Source organism: Macaca nemestrina, chromosome 19 (assembly GCF_043159975.1).
Source record: "Macaca nemestrina isolate mMacNem1 chromosome 19, mMacNem.hap1, whole genome shotgun sequence".
In the NCBI taxonomy this organism is placed as follows: domain Eukaryota; kingdom Metazoa; phylum Chordata; class Mammalia; order Primates; family Cercopithecidae; genus Macaca; species Macaca nemestrina.
Genome location: NC_092143.1, coordinates 72,110,599 through 72,134,834, shown reverse-complemented (window position 1 = coordinate 72,134,834; position 24,236 = coordinate 72,110,599). Strand labels below are relative to the sequence as shown.

The window sequence follows — 24,236 nt, the reverse complement described above, 5'->3', positions numbered from 1 at the left end:
AGCATTGTCCTCCTACTCCATCACTTGTTAACTCACTTCTCTCTTATATTGTTCCACTGCATGAATCACTCTCTGAAATGGTTTAGTCTACTTTTTATTTAGTTACTGTCTGTTTTCTTCATTAGACTGTCAACTCCAACACCTCGAGCACTGTCTGGCACATAAGAGGTCTCCATATTTGTGATGGTGGCTGTTGAAATGCTCTGCTGTAAGGCAAAGAAGGCAATATAATCCAGAGGGCAACAGAGCCTGATTTAGATTCGGAAATATATTTATCCTCATGTAAATTAATGTGTGGAAAAGTTCATAATTTCACAGACACTTAAGGTCTAATTTCACTTTCACAATATTCCAGGGAACCTCAACAAACTCCTGATTGAAAAATGTCTGTCTTCGTATGATTTTTAGAACATCTCAATATTCTGTTTTAAAAGTAAATATACCCTCTTCAGCTCCAAATTCTTGCCTAATGCTTGGGTTATTTTAGTAGCCATTTTTAGTCATTCCAGTTTTCAGCTATAACATTAACTTGAGAATGAAAGCAGAGTTACATAACAAGTGAACAGCCTCCTCAGTTATGACTAACTTTATGTATTGGTCTCACTATTTGTGTATGCAAGAATATATATGCTGAAAATCCTACTGAAACCTAAATGACCTCATTTTTAATCATTGAACTTCAATCCTTCTGGGCTTTCAAAGTAACCCTTTCTAGGAAAGAAGGCTCAGTTATATTTGCTGCTTTAATTTTCAGATAAAGTCCATCTACTGTGACATACTGTTCTCATTAGCTAAGCAAATGAGGTGACAGAATCTAGGTGGGCAATTCTTAGTGTGAAAGAAACAGCCATTTGACTCCAATTAAAGAGATATGGCTTGGTAAATCTCTAGCGCTTTCACGAATTCAGTGACACTGTTTCAGATATTGTCAAGTAAACTTGATAGTAGAGAATTAAAGAAAAAATGTTACTCCAGCTAGCTTCCCTCGCTCAAGATACTTGGAATGGAGTGCGGGTTACACAGCTTGTATTCTAGAGAGTTTGAACTTTTTCAATGTTAAACATTCCCAATTCAGCACAAAGAAGTGTTGTTTATGTAGTATTGTTGACTTATGAGACATTTTGGGCTCTGTGCACTTAAATACATCACCAGAGTTACTCTTTAATTAGTAAGATGCTGGAGTACTATTTAGTAAATTACTCCTGCAGTGAATTAAATGACCTCCTTTTCTTTGGGAAAATAAAATCAAAACTTTGTCTTCTTGTGAACTTAATTTATACCTAATTTATGATCAGAGTTGATTTTGGTTTTAAAAACATATACTTTTATTTAAAGCTCACTTGTGACTTTTGTTCTGACTGGCATTAACTAGATTTACAAAACTGCTCGGTTTTCATACCCACTAGTATCAATTGGTAACACCATTGTTAGTCCTAGCTCAACTGTATTGGATTATTTGGTGTTAACTGGACATTTCTGTCAGGACACTTTTCTTGATATTGTAAAATCTCTGAGTTATGGACAAAATTGTGTCTGCCAAAATCATATGTTGGAACTCTAATCCCCTATGGGGTGACTATATTTGGAGACAGGGCCTCTGAGGAGGTGACTAATGTTAAGTGAAGTCGTTAGTGTCCTTATAAGAGGAAGAAATGCCAGGGAGCTCTCTCTCTCTCTCTCTCTCTCTCTCTCTCTCTGTGTGTGTGTGTGTGTGTGTGTGTGTGTGTGTGTGTGTGTGTGTATGTGTACATAGAGAAGAGGCCATGTAATAACACAGTGATAAGGCAGTCGTCTGCACATCAGGAAGCGAGACCTCACTGGAAATCAACCCTACTGGCATGATCTTGGACTTCTAGTCTCCATGACTGTGACGGGTAAATTTCTGCTATTTAAGTCCCCCGTCTGTGGTATTTTTGTTACGGCAGTCTTCAAGACAAATACATTCTTTATTTTAAGAAAGATGTTTGATATTTTTTATGCTTTTGAGAATGACGATCAGTGATGCTGCAGAGGACTATATAGGAAAAATCATAGAGGAGTCCCTGAGAAGTTAAAACTATCATTGGAACATCTGAGAAGCCACACACCAACAACTAGGAATAAATGCACACTGAAGGCACATCAAAAAGCTTTCCACAAGCGGTCTGGGTTTGATAGAAATGTATTTGTTTTAAATCATATTCAGAATGGTTCAGGTAATCAATTATCTGAAGAATTTTATTAAGAGCTATAGGATTTACAGCTAATATTAGCAAGAGCTCCCAAGGTACTGCTATAGTGAACTTTCAGTGTAATACACATTGATTCATAAAGGTAAGGGTGACCCTGCCGAGAAATGAAATACTGAGTCAGGTTATTTTCACACGGTCCCTGCCTGAGGTGAGTTTTAGTGTGGAATGGTCACCGGTTGGGTATAACAATCTGGGATGAAGGAGTGATGGGTGCATCCCACAGTGTCCCAAGATGGTTGCTTAGTTCCAGGATAGTTTCTCTCCTGGTCCTAAGCTCTCTGCTAGAGAAGAATTGTAATTTGGGCTGCTTGGCTTTTTTCATTCATACCCTCTTAGAATTATTTTTCTTTCAAAGTTGTGTTGTAGGTGAAAATGGCTGAGTCCTAGAAATATAGCTGAGAATGAGTAAGGAGAGAGAGTTGCTCCCCCTAAGCACATTCTCCCCCACTGAAGGCCTTTTGAAGTGACCTCAGGAAGATCACAGAATAGAAGTTCCCCCCAGCTTCACCCCCACTACAGAAATACAACCAGAAACTATTCAAAGACAAAAATACCATCCTGAATCCACCAGAACCTGGAGAAGAAGTGGAGACACCCACTGGGCACACAATTGAGAGGAGTTGCCAGCAGTAAGAGAAGCCACCATTTTAGACTGCACTGCACCTCCCTCAAGCCATCAGAACTTCACTCCCAGAGAATCTCCACACGCAGGATTTCTGAAGTGGAAGGAGGGAATATGGAGGTAGACATTTGATCTCTCCACTAGTCAGGGAATCTTCCTGGGAAGCCCACTCTGGTCATGTCCCATGGGAATCACCAGAAGTGCCAGTAGTGCTGAAGCACCTGGGGTAAACTGGGGGATGAAAAGCAGGGGTGCTGATTGCAGTAAATGGCATGGATACCTTGGCAGCTGCTATGCAGTCTGATCAGCAGAGATACCATGCTGAGGAGATTGGCTGGTGCCACAGGGCTGCAGAGGGTACAATAAATCCCTGGCTGGATATCCCACAAAACCCAGCTGCTTGAGTGCAGCCTTCCCCTGACTGGGAAACAATTGAAAGGTCAGTAATTAAGCTCCAGGTTTGTTTAAATCTTCCCCAGACAGGGCAATTAGTTCCTGTGCAGTGTTTTAGTTCTGGTGCTCACTAGAAGTCCTCCCCAGAATAGGAAGCCACAGCAGACCAATAATTAAGTTCTGATTTTAAGTAGTAAATGTCTAAAACCACCAAAGAACACCTGCAAAAGCTGGAAGGCGTGGCTGTCTCCTCCAATGCACAGGTATCAATGTAAAGACACAAGAATTATGAAAACTCAGGGAAATATGACACTCCCTAAAGAAACCAGCAAAGCTCCAGTAATGGACCCAGAATTAAAGATCTGTGATATGTCCAACAAAGAATTCAGAATAATCCTTTTAAATGACTTTCAACTATTTTTAAAAACTGTTCTTAAAAACCAACCTGTCTTGCAAGCCTGCCTCTGTGGTCTGACTTGCTGATGTTAGGCCCTGCAGAGTTGGTCAAGGTTAGATTATGTGGGGGTTTGTAGATGACAGCAATGAGTTTGGATTTTCTTTCCTCTGTGCCATCAAAAAGAAGCACAATGACATTGTTTGGTTTACATTTTAAGTAAATGTTTAGAATAGATCATAGCAGGTTAAGAATGAAATTAGGGAGACCAGTTATGCTGCTTCAGTAGAAGAGGCAAAAAACCATGGTATCTGGATAAAGGTGGCAGTGGTGAACACGGAAAACAGTGGATGGATGCGGGTAATAATTTGGAGACAGAGCCAATAGAAGTTGCTGCTGAACTGAATGAGAGGGTGGTGATACAAGAGAAAAGGCAGAATTGAGGATGACATCTGCATCCGGGGCTTCAGTAATTGGATAGTGGTTCCATGCACAGAAATGAAAAGTGTTGTGTGAAGCAGGTTTTCAGAGGAAAATTAAGAATTCCCTTTTGGACTTGTTAGTTTTCAGATTCCTGTTAAATATCCAAATGTCAGACAGTTAGATTCACTAGCATGGAGTTCAATGAAGTGAGTTCCTTGAGATATAAATTTGGAAGTTACACTTTTAAATGCTCAACTGGCATTTAAAGTCATGGGTATGGATGAAATCACCTGGGGGTGAGGAATTAGGTAAGGTGAAAAATAAACAGATTAATCCACCATCCTCGTTCTCAAATAATGTAGGTGAGAAAATATACATCTATATATCTATATGTATACCTATATATGATTATATAAGTAGTAGAACTCCAAAATCACTCACTGCCTCCAAGCTCCATTTTTGTTCTTCCAACTGCAGATAATTTACTCCCTGATAAGGTAGTTGAATCTACAGCCAAACTTTGGCCTCTTTCCTGCTTTCCTTGTTTGAATCAGCTTGACCTTGAATTGGCAGGAATGATTGAATCTTCCATTATTTTAGTAAAAAAAAAAACAAAAACAAAAACAAAACAAAACAAAACAATCACCATTACCCCACAAAGCTTTTCTTTTCTGCACAGCTGAAACGTATGAATATGGTGCTCCAGAATCCTCTTGTAATTCAGCAGATTTGGTGACATCAAAAATATTTTATACTTGAGAATAATGGTTTCTCTAGAACAAATAAAGAATTCTTGATTCAGTGTGATACACTGGTACTCTCCTCCCACCCCGCATGGACGTTTGCAGGCATCTGCCCAAATAATGGGCATCCTCATCCTGCCTGATTCATTAAGGAAAAACAAGTTCACCTGACAATGTAAATAAAGATGGGAGAAGGAGAAATGGCAAGGCCAAAGGAGCATTTTATAATTCTCAAGAAGTGAGAAATAGCATTTCATTTTAAAAAAGAAAAGTGTGCTCTTCAAAAAATAATTTTCAATTTCACCTTTAAGATCTGCTATCCCTTCACAAAGAATAACTTCCCTCACCTTTGCTTTTGTTAAGTTCTATAATCTCACTATTTAATGTTTTAGAATCTGGGCTACATAAAAGTTGCATTTTTGAGAAACTTGAACAAGGGCAAGGATTTTTCTTTTCTTTTTTTTTTTTTTAAACAGTGATAACAGTAGCAAATATAACTGCAGAGATTGCTTTTACTTTTAAAAAATTTTTAATTTTAAGTTATGGGATACATGTGCAGGACATGCAGGTTTGTTACATAGGTAAACGAGTGCCACGGTGGTTTGCCATACCTATCAACCCGTCACCTAGGTATTAAGCCCCGCATGCTTTAGCTATTTATCCTGATGCTCTCCCTCTCCTCCGTGCTCCCTCAGCAGGCCCCAATGTGTGTTGTTCTCCTTCCTGTGTCCATGTGTTCTCATTGGTCAGCTCCCACTTATAAGTGAGAACATGCAGTATTTCGTTCTCTGTTCCTGTGTTAGTTTGCTGAGAATAATGGTTTTCAGCTACATCCATGTCCCTGCAAAGGACATTATCTCATTCCTTTTTATGGCTGCATAGTATTCTATGGTGTATATGTACCACATTTTCTTTATCTAGTCTATCATTGATGGGCATTTGTGTTGATTCCATGTCTTTGCTATTGTGAATAGTGCTGCAAATGAACATATGTGAACATGTATCTATATAATAGGATGATTTATATTATTTTGGGTATGCACTCAGTAATGAGATTGCTGGGTCAAATGATATTTCTGGTTCTAGGTCTTTGAGGAATCACCACACTGTCTTCCACAATGGTTGAACTAATTTACATTTCCACCAACAATGTAAAAACATTCCTATTTCTCCATAGCTTTGCCAGCATCTGTTCTTTCTTGACTTTTTAATAATCGCCATTCTGACTGGCATGAGACGATATATCTCATTGTGGTTTTGATTTTCGTTTCTCTAATGAACAATGATGTTGAGCTTTTTTTCATATATTTGTTGGCCACATAAATGTCTTCTTTTGAGAAGTGCCTGTTCATGTCCTTTGCCCACTTTTTAATGGGATTGTTTGGTTTTTCTCTTGTAAATTTGCTTAAGTTCTTTGTAGATTCTGGATATTAGACCTTTGTCAGCTGGAGAAACTGCAAAAATTTTCTCCCATTCTGTAGGTTGTCTGTTCACTCTGGTGATAGTTTCTTTTGCTGTGAAGAAGTTCTTTAGCTTCATTAAATCCCATTTGTCAATTTTTGCTTTTCTTGAAATTGCTTTTGATGATTTCATCATTAAATCTTTGCCTGTGCCTATGTCTTGAATGGTATTGCCTAAATTTTCTTCTAGGGCTCTTACAGTTTTGGGTTTTACATTTAAGTCTTCAATTCATCTTGAGTTAATTTATATATAAGGTGTAAGGAAGGGGTCCAGTTTTAATTTTCTGCATATGGCTAGCCAGTTCCTCCAGCATTATTTATTAAATATGAAATCCTTTCCCCATTGTTTGTTTTTGTCAGGTTTGTTGAAGATCAAATGGTTATAGATGTGTGGTCTTATTTCTGAGATCTCTACTCTGTTCCATTGGTCTATGTGACTATTTTTATATCAGTACCATGATGTTTTGGTTACTGTAGCCTTGTAGTATAGTTTGAAGTTGGGTAATGTGATGCCTTCACTTTGTTCTTTTTGCTTAGGATTGTCTTGGCTATGTGGGCTCTTATTTTGTTTCATATGAACTTTAAAGTAGTTTTTTCTAATTCTGTGAAGAATGTCAATGGTAGTTTAATGGGAATAGCCTTGGTTCTATAAATTACTTTGAGCAAAAGCTGGAAGCATTCCCCTTGGAAACAGGCACAAGGCAAGGATGCCTTCTCTCACCACTCCTATTCAACATAATATTGGAAATTCTGGCCAGGACAATCAGGCAAGAGAAAGAAATAAAGCGTGTATTCAAATAGGAAGAGAGGAAGTCAAACCATCTCTGTTTGCAGATGACATGATCCTATATCTAGAGAACCCCTTTGTCTCAGCCCAAAAGTTTCTTAAGATGATAAGCAACTTCAGCAAAGTGTCAGGATACAAAAGCCATGTGCAAAAATCACAAGCATTCCATACAGCTACAACAGACAAGCAGAGAGCCAAATCACAAATGAACTCCCATTCACAATTGCCACAAAGAGAGTAAAATACCTAAGGATACAGCAAACAAGGGAAGTGAAGAAACTCTTTTAGGAGAACTACAAAACACTGCTCAAGGAAATCAGAGAGGACACAAACAAATGGAAAAGCATTCCATGATCATGGATAGGAAGAATCAATATCGTGAAAATGACCATACTTTTGCTTTTATTCCTCCTCACCACACTCTCCACACACCAAAGCATGAAGGAGGGAAATGTTGTATCCAAGTGAAGCCGAAAGGGATATGTCAGGCTACAATCCATCCATAGGAGGTAGATCCATGGGAGGTAGACAAGAAGCTTAGGATCAGCAGTGCCAAAGGGAGCTATCTTTATTTCCAACCACCCTCTCTCTTATTCCATGAGAATAACTGGTGGATAAGAGAGAAAAATACATAATTTGAGTAATGGAAAAAAAGCTTTATATTTGATATTGCTTTTTTGTCACAGAAAAGCAAGCTGGTTCTAGTTAACATCTTCCTCCTAACAACTCACCTCTAACATCTGAAAAACGGTACAAATATCATTGGTAAAATATGCTTTCCTAATAGGAAAACATCCTGTTCCTGAAATTAAGGATGGCCATAGAACTACATTCATTCATCTATTCTCTTCTCATTTTGTTTATCTTCTCATTAAATTTACCTAGCACTTTCCTAACAAAAATGCACTTAACTTCTTCTCTAGGCCTTCAGCTCTGCTACTGGGGCCTCTTTGAGAAGTGTCAAAGTGGTTTCCAGGTCACCAGAGCACTGGATCCCTATGCTGATTCCATTCCAATAGGCTATGATAGCAGTCCCATAATCGTAATTTATGAACACTAATGTCCTTGTCTAGACAGGAATAATTGACCTATCATTCCTAACCCCATTATTCACTTTCCAGGTCTATAAACTGTCTAAAAGTGAGTGAGTTTAAAAACATCACTGAATGTTCCTGATAATTAGTTAGAAAGGAGTCTATAATGCAAATGTGTGCACATTCAAAAAAATTGCCCCTCCTTCATTATATAGATTATGTGAGACCGTAGCCATTGGCATTTATTGAAGTCTCTTTATTCATTAGAGAAAAGCTAATTAGTCTTTCATTATGCAAGAAATGTTTGGTTTCCCACTTGCACATAGAAAAATACAGAATCACTAGCAAAGAGACAAAATATCCCTTTACTGTATTTGGTTCCCACCCTTAACATGGTTCATGAGCTGATAGAGTAGAATATTGAGAAGAAACACCAGGGGTTCTTTCCCCTACTCTCATGACATCCAATTATATTTCACAGTAACCCTGCAGGGTCTGCTTGAAATCCTCGTGTCTTAATGCCATGCTCATTAACACAGAAAAGACAATGAAAACAATGACCTTTAAAATGTATATCTTTCTAATTGTCTGCTGACAGTCTCTCTTTGCAGCTACACTGTTTGTTTGAGTAAAACCCATGATTGAAAAATATCTCAAAGTTCAATTCCCCTGGGACTCTACCAAATGACTAGCAAAATGTGCTTTGACATTCTTAAGTCTTAGAGGTTTATGTCTTGTACCAAAATATTGTGTGAGATTTATTGAAATCAAATAGGACTTTGTTGGAAGAGATAGAGGTACAATTACATATCTATTGATATGGGACGGGGCAGGGAAGTGCTGGGTAGAGACGGGCAGGGTCCCGGGCAAGGGCTCCATCCTCTGGTCTGTGCCAAAGACATAAGTGAGAACAGGTACTTCTATTTTCCACCCAAATGTTACATTTTCCAAGACCATTCTGGCCCACTACACGCCCCCATCCTATGCCCATATAAACCCAAGACCTTTAGAGTGAACACACACACAAGCAGCTAAAAGTCGAGACCAGCAGACCAGCAATGGCAGAACAATGCAGCAGAGCAAGAGAGAAGAAGAGGGATGTCTGTATGTCCAGAAGAGTTCAGCTGGGGGCTTGTTGGAGAAGAGTCCAGCCACTGGGTGGCCCAACACCAGGGGAAGACCACCTTCCCACTTCATCCCCGTCTTCCGGCTCCCCATCTGTCTCACTGAGGCCACCCCCACCACTCAGTAAAACCTTTCATTCATCCTTTGAGCCCACATGTGATTCATTCTTTAAGGACACTGGACAAGAGCTCAGGATACAGAAGGCTGTCACACTGGCCCTCTGCCCTTGCGAAAAGGCAAGGGTTTATTGAACTGATTAGCATCCAAGCCACCTGCAGATGGCAAATCTGAAAGAGCTTTGTAACCCCCGCCCACTTGGGCTTCAGGAGTTAGACACCCGCCCCTAAATGCTACTTTGAGGCCAAAGCCCAGAAGCGCTGGCTCCAGCCTCTGCACCGCCCATCTGTATGCTCCCCTTTGAGGTTTGAGCTGCTGGGCGACTAAGCATGCCAGCCACACCCCTGTCGCATATCGTGCCAAGAGAATCAGAGAACTCTCCCATTTCACTCTGGTATGTCCTGAGAGCAGTAATCATTCTAGTTCAATCAATATAGACATAATAAAGTCTTCTGGCAACTCATAGACGTTTTTGACTGTTATTATGCAAAGGTTTTAAGGCAGCCTCTTTGGCTAATAAGATTAATGCTCTCAGTCAGACAAACTGTAATATCCAGAATGAATTCTCTTCAGGACACTTTTAATTGGTACTTTTATGCCAAGTGTTATCATATATTTTATCTTGTTTCCATGGCTAATGCAATAACTGTCTGTAGCACTCATAGTTTAAACGTTGCTTCAAATAGGTTATTTTATTTTGGAAATACGCATGTATTATATTTGAAAAATCTATATCAAATTGATTTTCGAAACATCCTTCTATCATAAATTTTTCTTTCAGTAGACAAAACTTCAGTAAGTTTTAGAATAATTTATCCATATAGCTAACAAGCTCCTGTGCTCAATAACAAGGTAATATATACTCTTTTCAGAATATGTAAAAAATTTACCAAATTTTACTATAGAATAGGGAAAAATATTTCAAGAATTTTCTAAGGACAGTTAACATTCAGAACAACATGTCTGAGACTATTACAATAAAATTAGAAGCCAGTTAGAATAATCTAAATCTCTCTACCTTTCTCAAACTAATAAAACCAAGGAGGACAAACAAAATCACATATAACCTGCAGAGTAAAAGATAGCAAATTCTATAAACGTCCATTTTCATGTAAATTTGAAAACGAATGAATACCAGAAGATCACTCGAACCTCCCAGAGTGGAGTTAGGTGGAGATTGCACAGAAGAATGAAAAGAGCAGTGGGTCCCAGCAGTGGCAGAACACACTACCTGAAGGAGAGAATCCCTCTCAGAAAGAGGAAATATTTAGCACGAGTCAAATAGAGCAGGGCTACCTGAAAATCAAAATGAAGGGAGTTGGTAGGCATGTGGAACAGAGGTGAAGTACTGGCAACTCATCACTTCTGGGGAGAGAATGCAGCTTAGAAGGGGGAATGTCCTGTGGAGGCTTAGTCCAAAGGTAAAGACGCCATCAAATGGTGGACGATTCCTAAGAAAGCAGATGACGTCACCGAATTGGACCTGTCTCCTTCAAAACTTGTGCCGTCTATTTAAGCCAGGTTTTATTGAGGTGCAATTTACATCAAGAAAAATTCATTCTGATTACATGTTAACATTTGATGAAATTTGACAAGCCTACAATAACCCTTTGGTAGGGTAAATATGATTAACTTCCAAGGAAATGAAAAATTTACAACCTTTAAATATCCAAGACCCAGGGAGAGACCTCTACTCTCAACAGATCCAGAGGAATCCTCCCTAATGATGATGGCCACACCCCAGTTTTGAAACACCAAGCCATGAAAATAGAGGAGCACCTACAGTTCTATTTATTGAGTGCATTTTTGAGACTTTCAAAGCTCATCGAGCATGCTCAGATTTAAGTATAACAGATTCAAAATGTATCACTTGTGCATTACCTTCCCCACATTCCAGTTCCTTTTCCTGCAGCCTTTCTGGCCTTCTAGCTCTAACTGAAGACCACCTAAAGAAAGAGAAGAATGTGACTTAGGGGTAGTTTCTTCTAGAAAGATAAAGGAGGAGAAGAAAGTCTGGGGTTGACTTGGAAGTGGGAATATTCAAGGAGAGACAGAGAGAGAAAGAGAGAATTCGAACTTCTAACCTCCTTCTTTTGAAACTCATAGGTGGTGAGTGGGGAGAGTTAAAATATCCTCATAAGTCTGAGGACTATTCCTAGGGAGTCAGTGACACCATTTCCCATTCCAAGTAGCTTGGTGTTTGGTTTGAGATTCTTCAGAGAGATTTTACTCTCACTTGTCACCACTCGGAGCAGCTTATAGGATATCCTAAGCGCCCCCTTTGTCCTTGTGGGAGAATGAGGATGTGGTGAGAAATTGGGAAACCTGGGCTCTGGTGGGAAAATGGTGGAGTGAATGCACCTTGCTGTGGGAGGTGATGGTACAAAGGCCAGAGAGTTCAGTGCGACATCTTTCTGGATGCAGTAATGTCCTAAAGGGCAGAATAAGGACCCCAAGTCTTTCTTGGCTGCCATAACTTCCCTTGCACCCAGATCCCAACATACAGAGAGTGACAGGGAAGATGGGAGGAAGTAAAAAGAGGATTTAAACTTTTCTCTTAGAGGATTTGAACTGGGATTTGAATGGATATTTACCTGAAAGGACCCTTTTAACTTGGATGACACTGGATTACTTTTAATTGGCAATTTTTAGAAATCCCCCTCCCCATCCTGTCCTCCTCTGATGTTGTCATGGGTATGGAAACGCCAGAGCAAGGTGAGATACAGAAAAGAAAGATACAGTTTTACACATGGATTTATGATCATTAGGATTTTATTCCAGTTAGATGATAATTCATTCCTACAAAGAAACTATCTTCTATATTTCTGAGGGGAAAAATCATAAAGACTCATTATTCTCATATTGTTAACTCTGTTCTGGGCACCAAGTTGAGGCTGCTTCACACTGGCAATGTTCTTAGTATTTTCTTTAAAAACCATGCCATGGGCACTGTAAATGTAATCTGGTACATTTCTTCCCTTATATGATATTTGGTCTTTAATTTGGTGGACAACGTTTCACATATTCTTAAAGGCTATTTTGTCTGTGATGTTCAAATACATAAATATCAGATAACCTGACTGAATTTTAATTTTTAGTTTTCTTTACTACTAAACCAACTCCTAAATCTAATATTACAGATGATTATGTTATCTATATATTATCTGTAATATTCTTATGACTAGTAAGAAGACTTATTTTTAAAAATTATTGTCAGAAGTTCAATTCAAATCATTTGTTTTGTGAATGATGCATTCAAAACACGTTTCAAAGCTTTATGGAGTTACACAAGGGAATGCAGTGTTCCAGTTCTGAGGTTTTATAATTACTGAGGAGAAAGGTGGACACATGTCCCTACCCTCGCCCCATGTCTCCTTCTTTTTTTTTTTGAGACAGAGTCTCGCTCTGTCGCCCAGGCTGGAGTGCAGTGGCGTGATCTCGGCTCACTGCAAGCTCCGCCTCCCGGGTTCTTGCCATTCTCCTGCCTCAGCCTCCCGAGTAGCTGGGATTACAGGCGCCGCCACCACGCCCGGCTAATTTTTGGTATTTTTAGTAGAGATGGGATTTCACCATGTTAGCCAGGATGGTCTCGATCCCCTGACCTCATGATCCATCCGCCTTGGCCTACCAAAGTCCTGGGATTACAGGCATAAGCCACCGTGCCTAGCCCCGTGTCTCCTTCTTAATGTCCATACAGATGCTTTGTGACAACGGTGGTTGTGCTAGAGTCACCTTTATTCACACAAATATTGACATGCAATATTGACACTTAACTATATTAACATTTCCATTCCCAGATGACTCATTTACTGGGAACAAGTTCACGTGCCAATCTATAGTAGACATTTAATAAGTATTTGTTGCATGAATAAATGAGCATATGGGCCGATTTGCATGAGACCTTAAAAAAATGAAGTGTGGAATATCCTTGTGGTAAAATAAATAATTATGTGATAAGTTCCTTTTTTTTTCTTCTTGATATTCCTGGCATCAACTGTTTACTTGTATCTGGTATTTGATATAACATATGTATTAATGGAAGTTGCAGTAGAGAAGGAAAATGAGGAGATATTTATTTTTATTTTTAGAAAATGGGGATAAATCATGGAAAAGTTTATGATTTATTAAGAGTTGTTTTATGATGTTCTGATCTGAGCTATCACATTTCTGCAGTTCAGAATAACTCACTGAAATTGACATTGGCCAGTCTGAATTTCAGGGAATTACCTGCTGGAGACAAGAGGGATCTCTTCTTCAGATTTGCAGTCTGGGGAAGACAGCCTCTATTGTACTTTGGAACCTGAGATATGGTGATGGCGGGAGGCCTGCATCAGTAGGAGTGGGGTCGAGTAGTGAGATTCACCCTTAGGTTAGTATTGACATAAGGTGATGTGGAGCTATAGACAAAAGATTGTAACCATAAGAACTTCATAGTCTTTGTATTTTCACCAAGTTTATATTTGGTGTGTGTGTGTTTTGTCTTTTCTTTATGATTATCCATAAAACACTTGAAAGGAAATGAGTTTGGGGAATAATTTTTGGGAATACCACAAAAGACACTTTTGTGATGGAAATCCTTAAAAACACACAATCCATTACCCCATGGGGTTCAAAAGGCAAAACTACTATGGAGTTTGGAAAGAAGCAATGAGGTAATCAAGGATACTGTTGAAAATCTAGTTTATCCTATGGATGGAAGGAAATTGAAACTAATGGAGGGGAGGCTGGTAAAACAATAGGGTTTGAGACGATTCTGTGTCATTGGAAATGAAAGAGGAAGGTGAACCCAGGAGGCGGAGCTTGCAGTGAGCCAAGATTGCGCCATTGCACTCCAGCCTGGGCAACAGAGCGAGACTCCATCTCAAAAAAAAAAAAAAGAAAAGAAAAGAAATGAAAGAGGAAGTAATAATCTGTGAAATTTTTCCTTAGGAACTTATTGGCAATTTAAAAAATGAATTTGTTAAGCCATGCTGGTTCTGACCCAAAAGCCATTCACCAGCTTTCCTCACTCCCCTCTTTCACTACTGGCAGAGATTATCTCTCATTTTACAAGCTGAAAATGCCAGATGCTTGCTTTTACAGTCTTCCTTACACCCAGAGCATGTGCATATGTTTAAACGGTCAAGAAGGAGTCATAACATGGGTGTCTGGGAAAGCTTTTATCTCACAAAAACACTTCACTCAAAAAACAAACAAAGAAAAATTCTCCTTCCTGCCATTGGATGTGATGCCCAGACCTCTAGCAACCATCTTGTGATCACAAAGCAACAAGCTTGAGGAAAAGTCCTACACGCTGAGCATAGTCAGGCAGAAATACTGCTATCATTGAGTTGCAGAAACAAATCTAGAAATGTTTTGCTTCTGTAATTATTTTTACGGGAGATTACAAGTGGGTTTACTGTTCACTTTTTAAATCTTATTTCTCTGTGGTGTTTAGCTTGGGTAAATTTCACCTTAAATCCACTTTTTTATGTAAGGTAACATCTTTGTGGGTTTCAAGGATTAATATGTGGGCATACTTGGAGGCCGTTGTTTTGCCCACCACAGGTGAAAAAGGGAATGTTATTCTGAAATCATTTGGAAGGACCTCTGTGTAAATGCAAAAGCCAGACAAGAAAATGCTGTCATTCTTTTGATATGGACTCGAATTTCCACTTCATGGTTGTCTGCTCCCTTTTTAGAGTATTGTTTATCCTCCTAATAAAAAGAAAGTGAAATTTCCCATTTCTTTACATTTGTTGGCTTTTGGTTAGTCGTTTTGTAGAAGACCTTTGGAGAGGACCTAATATTGTAAAAGTGATAGATTTAGATTGCTCTAATTACAGAGTTAGTAGGCTTGAATACAATCCTTTTTGTATTTAGAAGACACAGAACTCTGTTGCATGAGGTTTATATCCTTTTTGAAGCAGGAGAATTTGGTTACGCAGCAATAGAAAAATGTAGTAGGACAGTTTATTTTCAAATTAGTGTAAGAGAAATGCTTTTTTCTCTGTTCACTAGAGACTAAGAAAAATTTTGAGAAAGTCTCCAGATTTTGTGTAGCTATTGCCTAAAACACTTTACGTGGCTTCAGAACCTTGTGCTATATGGATTACTTAGCTATGGCTTTGGTAGCTTTACCGCTAGGAGAGACTTCAGTAGTTAAAACTGATAATTGCTTTAATCTGGGCTTTGTTTTTATATCTGGGCTTCTGACTTCTGCTTAATGGAGGTAGAGATATTAGCTAGCAGTCAAACTACTTATGCTATAGATATTGTGTTGGGAAAAATAATTTTTTATTTCTGTTTAACAAACGTTTTAAAAATCAATGTTTCTCTGGAAATTTACAGTCTCCTTGGAGTTGAATGTCTATCACATTAAATTCACTGTTGGTTTTAACCTCATGCGATCCATGTACATGACTCTTGCTCATCCTCCATTACTTTATTTTGTTATTATTATTGTTTTTACACAGAGCTCACTTCTGTGTGCATGAAGAACAAGACTATTTTAAGCAACTGAACAAGATATCACTGCAACCTGGGAAACAAGTCTGATCCTTTCAATTTCTACACAATTAATTCTGTGGCAGGTAGCTTAGGAACCCCAAGCAGGCAGAGAAACCATGATGAGGTCTCCTGTGCAACCTCTCCAGATCTGAAACAGCCCCTGCAAATGCTGATTGCTTGCAAATGCAACTGTCGAGGTTACATACAAAATGAACATAATAAGTTTTTATTTCCCATGGTGATACACCAACAGCTACATTCGGCTTCTAATAGTCTGCAATTCAGTAATAATAGCTTGGTTCAGTTTAGTTTATTGAAGACATAAAAATACTTGGCAGCCAGAAGCTGGAATGCGTGGTTCAAGGGAACGAGATTCCAGCAGGGACCACAGGACCTGTCCATGGAACATGGGGATACTCAGCACTTAGCAGCTATGATTTATTCATTTGGTGAAAAGCAGTGTTCCATAAATGTGATTTATGTAATTACTGAGGAGGGAATTCAATCTCTAATTTTATAGAAGGGTACCTCAGAATTTTGTTGCACATACCTCACCTTTTTAATAACATTTCTTGTGGCAGAAAATATTTCAGTGTCTCACTTTTCTCAGGAGAAAACTCTTCATTTTCATCCTTTAGAGAGGAAAGAAAGAAAAAATATCAAGTTGCTTTTCTCAGTAACTGGCTTGAGAGCTTAGGCATTATAGATGTCTGCTGTGAAACTGAAGGATTTCTTGAATTCAGCTCAAGTATCTTAAGCAGAGCTATCTGAGCATAACTTTTTAATCACAAATGTATCTTCTAGAGGTGAAAATTTAAAACTTCAGACTGGAAAATATTCATTTAACATAAGATCCCGTTATTAGGCGCTAGAAAGTTTAGATAATGTTGGTAATGAAATCCACCATATTTTTATTTATCTTCCACATTAATGGAACTCACTCAGTATTTGGACTGAGAAGACCTGGGCACAATTAGCACTGTATCCCAACTCAACTATGCAACACACTTGACTGTATGAGCTTCAGAAATCTGTTGGCTTCCCTAAGCTTTGGTTTATCTATTTACCAAATAAATGAGTTTGTTAGCCATCTGCCTTATCTGCTACCTCACAGATGTGTTGCAACTGTACCTGAATATCAAATAGAATAATAAATGCAGAAATGGCAAGTCAACTTTACAGAATTTTGTGAGCTTTTATTATTTTATAAAAAGTATTCCAGTGACACCATGAAGATATGTTCTTTGAGGTGTTCCTACGTTGGTAACAGTGGCATTACACAATTCCACATACTCTACCAGCCTCCTTATTGCTTGTGATACGGTTGTAACTAGTGATGAACCAAGGATTAAGGTAGTCTGTTACCATTAGTCAAGGGAGACAGTCTGGGAATGACACATAGAATGCTGGTTCAAGACGGATGTCTTTCAGTGTGAGATTTTGGGTAACTCATTGAATTTTTTTAAACCTCAGTTATCTCATCTGTAAAATATGTGAATAAAAACCCTTGACACTATGCCACCAGACTGCCCCACCAAAAGAAGCAATGGAAACTCTTTGGAGACCTAAAACCCACAAATGGAAATTGTTATCATTTATCTTACATTTGGACATGGTAACCTTTAGCATCATTGATAAATGCCCTTATGTAAAATACAATTATTTCCTCATAAAAGCTAATGCTATACTTGAAGGAGATAATCCTTTCTGTTTGTTTTCTGTGAGAAAGAGCTTTCAATATAATTGCAGTAAATAAAATCTGTAATGTCTTTATAAATCTTTATTTAGTCAGAACCATGACTATTTCATATAGTGACCTTTTCTTTTGAAAATGATGAGTCTTCTTTGTCAATAAAGACTTCAGGAGTTTACAAATAGACAATGGAATCATCACTTTTAAGAAAGCTCAAACAAACTGTTTTAACAATAACATAGGTGTTTAAGAAACTACACATGAAAACCCATATTTGCAAAATAGATTAGTTGGGGAAAGAGGTGATGGGATAACGACTTTACATAATTATTCATTGCCTCTTCATAGTTTTCAAATATTTTTAGCAACAGCTATATTATCTGATGAAATGTGATGAAATGTGAAGTAAGTGCATTGATATAATGTAGAATTAAAACAAAGGGTTACAGAAAAACTTAGGGACAGGAAGTGGCTTTTTATTGGTTTTTTCTTTAGTAAGATAAAAAACTTTTACATGGTGTGAAATCATTTAAATATACATAGATATATAGAAAAATATTGAACTAATACAATAGTTAGATTTTTTCTGTATTTTTTATGGTAGTAAAATATATTTAACATAAAGTTTACAATTTTAACCATTTTAAGTGTATAGTTCAGTGGCATTAAGTACATTTACACTGTTGTGTAACCATCACTATTCTCCATCTCTAGCACATTTTCATCATCCCCAACTAAAACTCTGCACTCATTAAAGAGTTGTATTTTGAATAATTTTGTCACCTTTATCTATTTACACTACCACAAAATTTATCTTTGGTATTCAAATATATTTACAGCAGTGTCTTATATTTTAGCAATATTTTAAATAAAGAGGCTTTTTCCAAATATATTTAATTAAGTTGAATTTATATACTCATATATTAGGACCTGTTGTAACAAATTTTTGTTATAAGCTAATTTGTAATTTTATTTTTGACCGTTTATTTGATGCCAGAATCTTGCCATAACAATAATACCTTATGGCTCTGCATTAAGAAATTTTCTCCTAAAAACTTAACAATGCTTTGCTACATCCCATTATTTCAATGATTTTATCTATATTATATGAAGTAATGTGGAAGAAATTCTACCCCAGGTGCATTGTGTCCACATTTTTTAAAACACATCTAATAAATAGAGATGATATCTATAAAATTTGAAAATTAATTTGAACTTTATAATATTGATATTTTTGTTCTGTCTCCTACATTGGTAAGGGGATTATATATTGGTATAGTTTCTACAGAGGGTAATTAATCAGATCTCTCAAAAGTTTAAAAAGTGCATTCTTGACAACTACATCTGTAAGAATTTATCCTATGTTTATACCCAGATGAATTCACCAAGGGATAGATAGCTATGAAAACTCTTGAAACACATTATTCAGAAGGCATACAACCCAATAAATATGGGGAAAATGCATAAAAAGACTCTTCCAAAAGTGTACAAATGGCCAAAAACCCACAAAAAGATGTTATCAGTGAAATGCAAATTAAAGCCACAATGAGATACACACTCACCAAGAATGGCTAATTATAAAAAGGACAATTCTAAATGTTTATGAGGATGCAGAGCAACTGGAACTCATATATTGCTGGTGGGATTAAGAAATGTTATAGTGACTTTGGAAAACAGTTTGGCAATGTGTTATGAAGTTCAATAAATACATATCAAATAAAACATATGTTCATGCAAAGACTTGTTTACAAATGTTCACAGCAATTTTGTTCAAAATTGCTTCTAAATAAGAAAACCTAAAATGTCCATCAACTGGAGAATATATAAATTGTAGTATATCCACATATTGAAATTCTACTCAGCAATAAAAAAGAGTGAGCAATGGATACATGCAACAACAAGGGTGAATCTCAAACACATTATGTTTTAAGAGTACATACTGTATGATTCCTTTTATATAAAATTCTAGAAGAGGAAAAATCCAGGTATTTTGACAGAAAACAATTAAGTGGTTAAGTAGGTTAACCACAAATAGTTACCAGGAAACTTTTTAAGATGATGAAAATTTTTGAACCAGGCACAGTGGCTGACACCTGTAATCCAAGCACTTTGGGAGGCCGAGGTGAAAGGATTGTTTGAGCCCAGGAGTTCAAGTCCAGGCTAGACAACATAGAAAGTCCCTGTCTCTACAAAAAATAAAAAATTTAGCCAGGCATGGTGGTGCACAGCTGTAGTCTCAGCTACTTGGGAGGCTGAGGTGGGAGGATCACTTGGGCCCAGGAGGTCAAGGATGCAGTCAGCTGTGATTGTGCCACTGCACTCCAGCCTAGGCAACAGGGTGAGACCCTGACTCAAAAATAAATAAAAAGGGGAGGGCGTGGTGGCTCACGCCTATAATCACAGCACTTTGGGAGGCTGAGGCGGATGGATCATGAGATCAGAAAATCGAGAACATCCTGGCTAACACTGTGAAACCCCATCTCTACTAAAAGTACAAAAAATTAGTCGGGTGTGGTGGTGGGTGCCTGTAGTCCCAGGTACTCGGGAGGCTGAGGCAGGAGAATGGCGTGAACCCCGGAGGCGGAGCTTGCAGTGAGTTGAGATAGCGCCTCTGCACTCCAGCCTGGGCGACAGAGCCAAACTCCACTCAAAAATAAATAAATAAATAAATAAAATAAAGGAAAAAGAAAGAAAGAAAAATTTCTATATGTTGATTGGTGTGGTGTTTACATAGGTGCACTTATTCTTAAAAACTCATCAACCCATATATCTAAAACAGCTATATTTCATAATATGTAATTATGTCTTAGTTGACAAAGTTGATTTAAAATAATGACAGCAATGGATCATAACCCATTAAATTAAATAGAAAACGATGAACCCCTTACTGACACAAGTGAATTCATTAACAGTTTGATGAAGAAGAGGAATCTTATAGTTTCAAAGCACTTCTACCCACAATGCCTATTCAGTGTAAAGTGGAAACGGCTTACTTTTACAATGGAAAAGCTGGAGAGACACCACTTTAATCAAATAATCAAAATGAACATAATAAGTAATAGGATATGTCAAAATCAAGTGCCACCCAATAGGATGCAATGAGAGGAAAACATCACTTCTGTGATATTCCTGCCATAGATGTACAGTCACACACTGTATAATGATGCTTCAGTCAGTGACCACATACACAATGGTGGTTCCATAAGATTATAATGGAGCCAAAAAATTCCTATAGTCTGATGACATCTCAGCCATCATAACTTTGTAGTGCAACACATTAATGACATGTTTGCGGTGATGTTCGTGTAAACAAACCTACTGTACTGCCGATTGTATAAAAGGCCAACACATACAATTATATACAGTATATGATACTTGATAATAAACTACTATGTTTCTGGTTTATGTATATGCACCATACTTTGTATTGTTATTTTTTAGTGTACTCATTAAAAATATCTTAAATGTAAAACAACCTCAGGTCCTTTGGGAGGGATTCCAGAAGAAGGCATTGTTATCGTAGGAGATGACAGCTCCATGCATCTTATTGCCCCTGAACACCTTCCAGTGGGACAAGGTGTGGAGGTGGCAGACAGTAATATTGATGATCTTGACCCATGCAAGCCTAGGCTAACAGGCTAATGTGTATGTTTGGTCTTAGTTTCGACAACAACAAAAAATTAAGTAAAAAATAACATTGTTTTAATAATTTCAATTTTTATTATAAATTATAGGGTACACATGCAGGTTTATTACATAGGCAAATTGCATGATGCTGAAGCTTGGAGTCCCAGTGATTTCATCTCCCAGAAAGTAAGCATAGTACCCAACAGATAGTTCTTCAGCCTACACTCCTGTCCCACCCTCCACTGTCTAGTGGTCCCCAGTGTCTATTGTTGCTATCTTTACATTCATGTGTATTCAATGTTTAGCTCCTACTTATAAGGGAGAACATGCAGTATTTGGTTTGCTGTTCTTATGTTAATTCACTTAGGATAATGGTCTCCAACTCCATCCATGTTACTGCAAAGGACATGATTTCATTCTTTTTAAAGGACATGATTTCATTCTTTTTATGGCTGTGTAATATTCCATGGTGTATATGTACCACATTTTCTTTATCCAATCTACCTTTGATGGGTACCTGAGTTGATTCCATTTCTTTGTTATAATGAATAGTAGTGCAATGAACATATAGGTGCTTGTGTCTTTTTGATAGAATGAATTATTTTTCTTTAGGTATATACCCAAGAAGTGAGATTGCTGGGTCAAATGGCAATCCCATTTCAAGTTATCTGAGAAATCAAACGGCTTTCCACAGTGGCTGAAATAGTTTGCATTTCCACCAACAGTGTATATGCATTTCCTTTTCTCCTCAGCCTCACCAGCATCTGTTTTGTTTTGTTTTGTTTTTGACTTTTAAATTCTTGCCATTCTTACTGGTATGAGATGATATCTTGTTGTGGTTTTGATATGTATTTCTCTAATGATTAGTGATGTTGAGAATTTTTTAATGTTTGTTGGACAGTTGTATGTCTCATTTTGTGAAGTGTCTGTTCATGTCCTTTGCCCATTTTTTAATAGGATTTTTTGGTTTTTGCTTGTTGATTTGCTTCAGTTCCTTGTCTATTCTGGATATTGGAGATCTGTCAGATGCATAGTTCGCAAATATTTTCTCCCATTCTATAGGCTGTCTGTTTACTCCATTGGTAATTCCTTTTGCTGTGCAGAAGATATTTAGTTTACTTAAGTCCTACTTATCAATTTTTATTTTGTTGAAATTGCCTTTTGGACTTAGCAATAAATTATTTTCCAAAGCCTGTGTTGAGAATGGTATTTCCTAGATTTTTTCTAGGATTTTAATAATTTGAGGTATCCCACTTAAACCTTTCATCCATCTTGAGTTAATTTTTGCATGTAGTGAGATGTAAGGGTCCAGTTTTATGCTTCTGCATATGGCTAGTCAGTTATGCTAACATCATTTGTTGACTAGGGAGTCCTTTTCCTATAGCTTATGTTTGTTAATTTTGTTGAAGATGGTTGTAGATGTGCCAGTTTATTCCTAGGTTCTCTATTCTGTTCCACTGCTCTACATGTCTGTTTTTGTACTGGTATCATGTTGTATTGATTCCTATAGCTTTAAAGTATAGTTTGAAGTCAAGTGATATGATGCCTCTGACTTTGTTCTTTTCACTTAGGATTGCTTTGGCCATTCAGGCTCTTTCTTGGTTCCAAATGAATTTTAGAATAGAGTTTTCTAATTCTGTGAAAAATGACATTGGTATTTTGATAAGGATCGCATTGAATCTGTAAATTGCTTTGGGTAGTATGGCCATTTTAACTATATTGATTCCTCCAATCCATGAGCATGCAATCTTTTCAAATTATTTGTGTCATCTCTGATTTCTTTCTTTCAGCAGTGTTTTAGGTTTTGTTGTTGTTGTTGAGATCTTTCACCTCCTTGGTTAAATGAATTCCTATACTCTTCATTTTCATTGTGGCTAGTATAAATGGGATTGTGTTCTTGATTTGGTTCTCAGCTAGAATGTCATTGGTACATAAAAATGCTGCTGATTTTTGTACATTGATTTTGTATCCTGAAACTTTACTTAATTCATTTATCAGTTCCAGGAGCCTTTTGGCAGAGTCTTTAGGGCTATCCTAAGTATGGGATAATATCATCGGTGAAGAGTCATAATTTGACTTCTTCTTTTTCTATTCGGATGCCTTTTTTTCTTTCTCTTGCCTTATTGCTCTAGCTAGGGCTTTTGGTACTATGCTAAATAGGAATGGTGAGAGTGGGCACACTTGTCTTGTTCCAGTTCTCAAGGGGAATGTTTCAGCTTTTGCCATTCAGTATGATGTTGGCTGTGGGTCTGTCATAGATGGCTCTTATTATTTTAAGGTCTGCTCCTTCTATGCCTAGTCTGCTGAGAGTCATCATAAAGAGATGTTGGATTTTATAGAAGGCTTTGTCTGTGTCTGTTGAAATGATTTTTGTTTTTGATTCTGTTTATGTGGTGAAACACATTTATTGATTTGCATTGTTAAATCAACCTTGCATTTTAGAAGTAAACCCTACTTGATCTTGATGAATTAACTTTTGAGTGTACTGCTGGATTCAGCTTGCTAGTATTTTGTTGAGGATTTTTGCATCTACATTCATCAGAGATAATTAGCTTGAAGTTTTCTTTCTTTATCATGTCTCTGCCAAATTTTGGTATTAAACTGATGTTGGCTTCACAGAATGAGGTAGGGAGGAGTACATCCTCCTCGATTTTTGTAATAGTTTCAGTAGGATTTGTATCAGTTCTTTGTAAATCTAGTAGAATTCAGCTGTGAATTTATCTAATCCAAGGCTCTTTTTGGTTGGTAGGTTTTTTATTACTGATTCAATTTCCAAATTTGTTTTTGGTCTGTTCAAGGTACGAATTTCTTCCTGGTTCAAACTTGGGAGGTTGTGTATGCATCCAATAATTTATCCTTTCCTCTAGATTTTCTAAATTCTGTTCATAGTGGTGTTCATAACAGTCTCTGAGGATCTTTTGTATTTCCGTGGGATTGGTTGTAATGTCATCTTTACCATTTCCAATTGTGCTTGTTTGGATCTTCTTTTTTTTTTTTTTTTTTTTTTTTGTTATCTAGCAGTCTATCAACATTGTTTATTCTTCTGAAGAAACAACTCTCGGTTTTATTGATCTTTTGTATAGATTTGGGGGCCTCAA

The 24,236-nt window shown here is 37.4% G+C and overlaps 1 protein-coding gene across 1 annotated transcript in view; it reads right to left on the bottom strand.

Moving 5' to 3' along the window:
- Nucleotides 1-14,235: 14,235 nt before the first annotated feature.
- Nucleotides 14,236-24,236, bottom strand: part of LOC112426113 (splicing factor, proline- and glutamine-rich-like) — a 182,642-nt gene continuing 172,641 nt past the window's right edge. The window contains exon 9 of the mRNA XM_071085362.1: nt 14,236-16,450. The gene's annotated coding sequence lies outside the window, so the exon portion shown is untranslated. The remainder of the gene's footprint in view (nt 16,451-24,236) is intronic.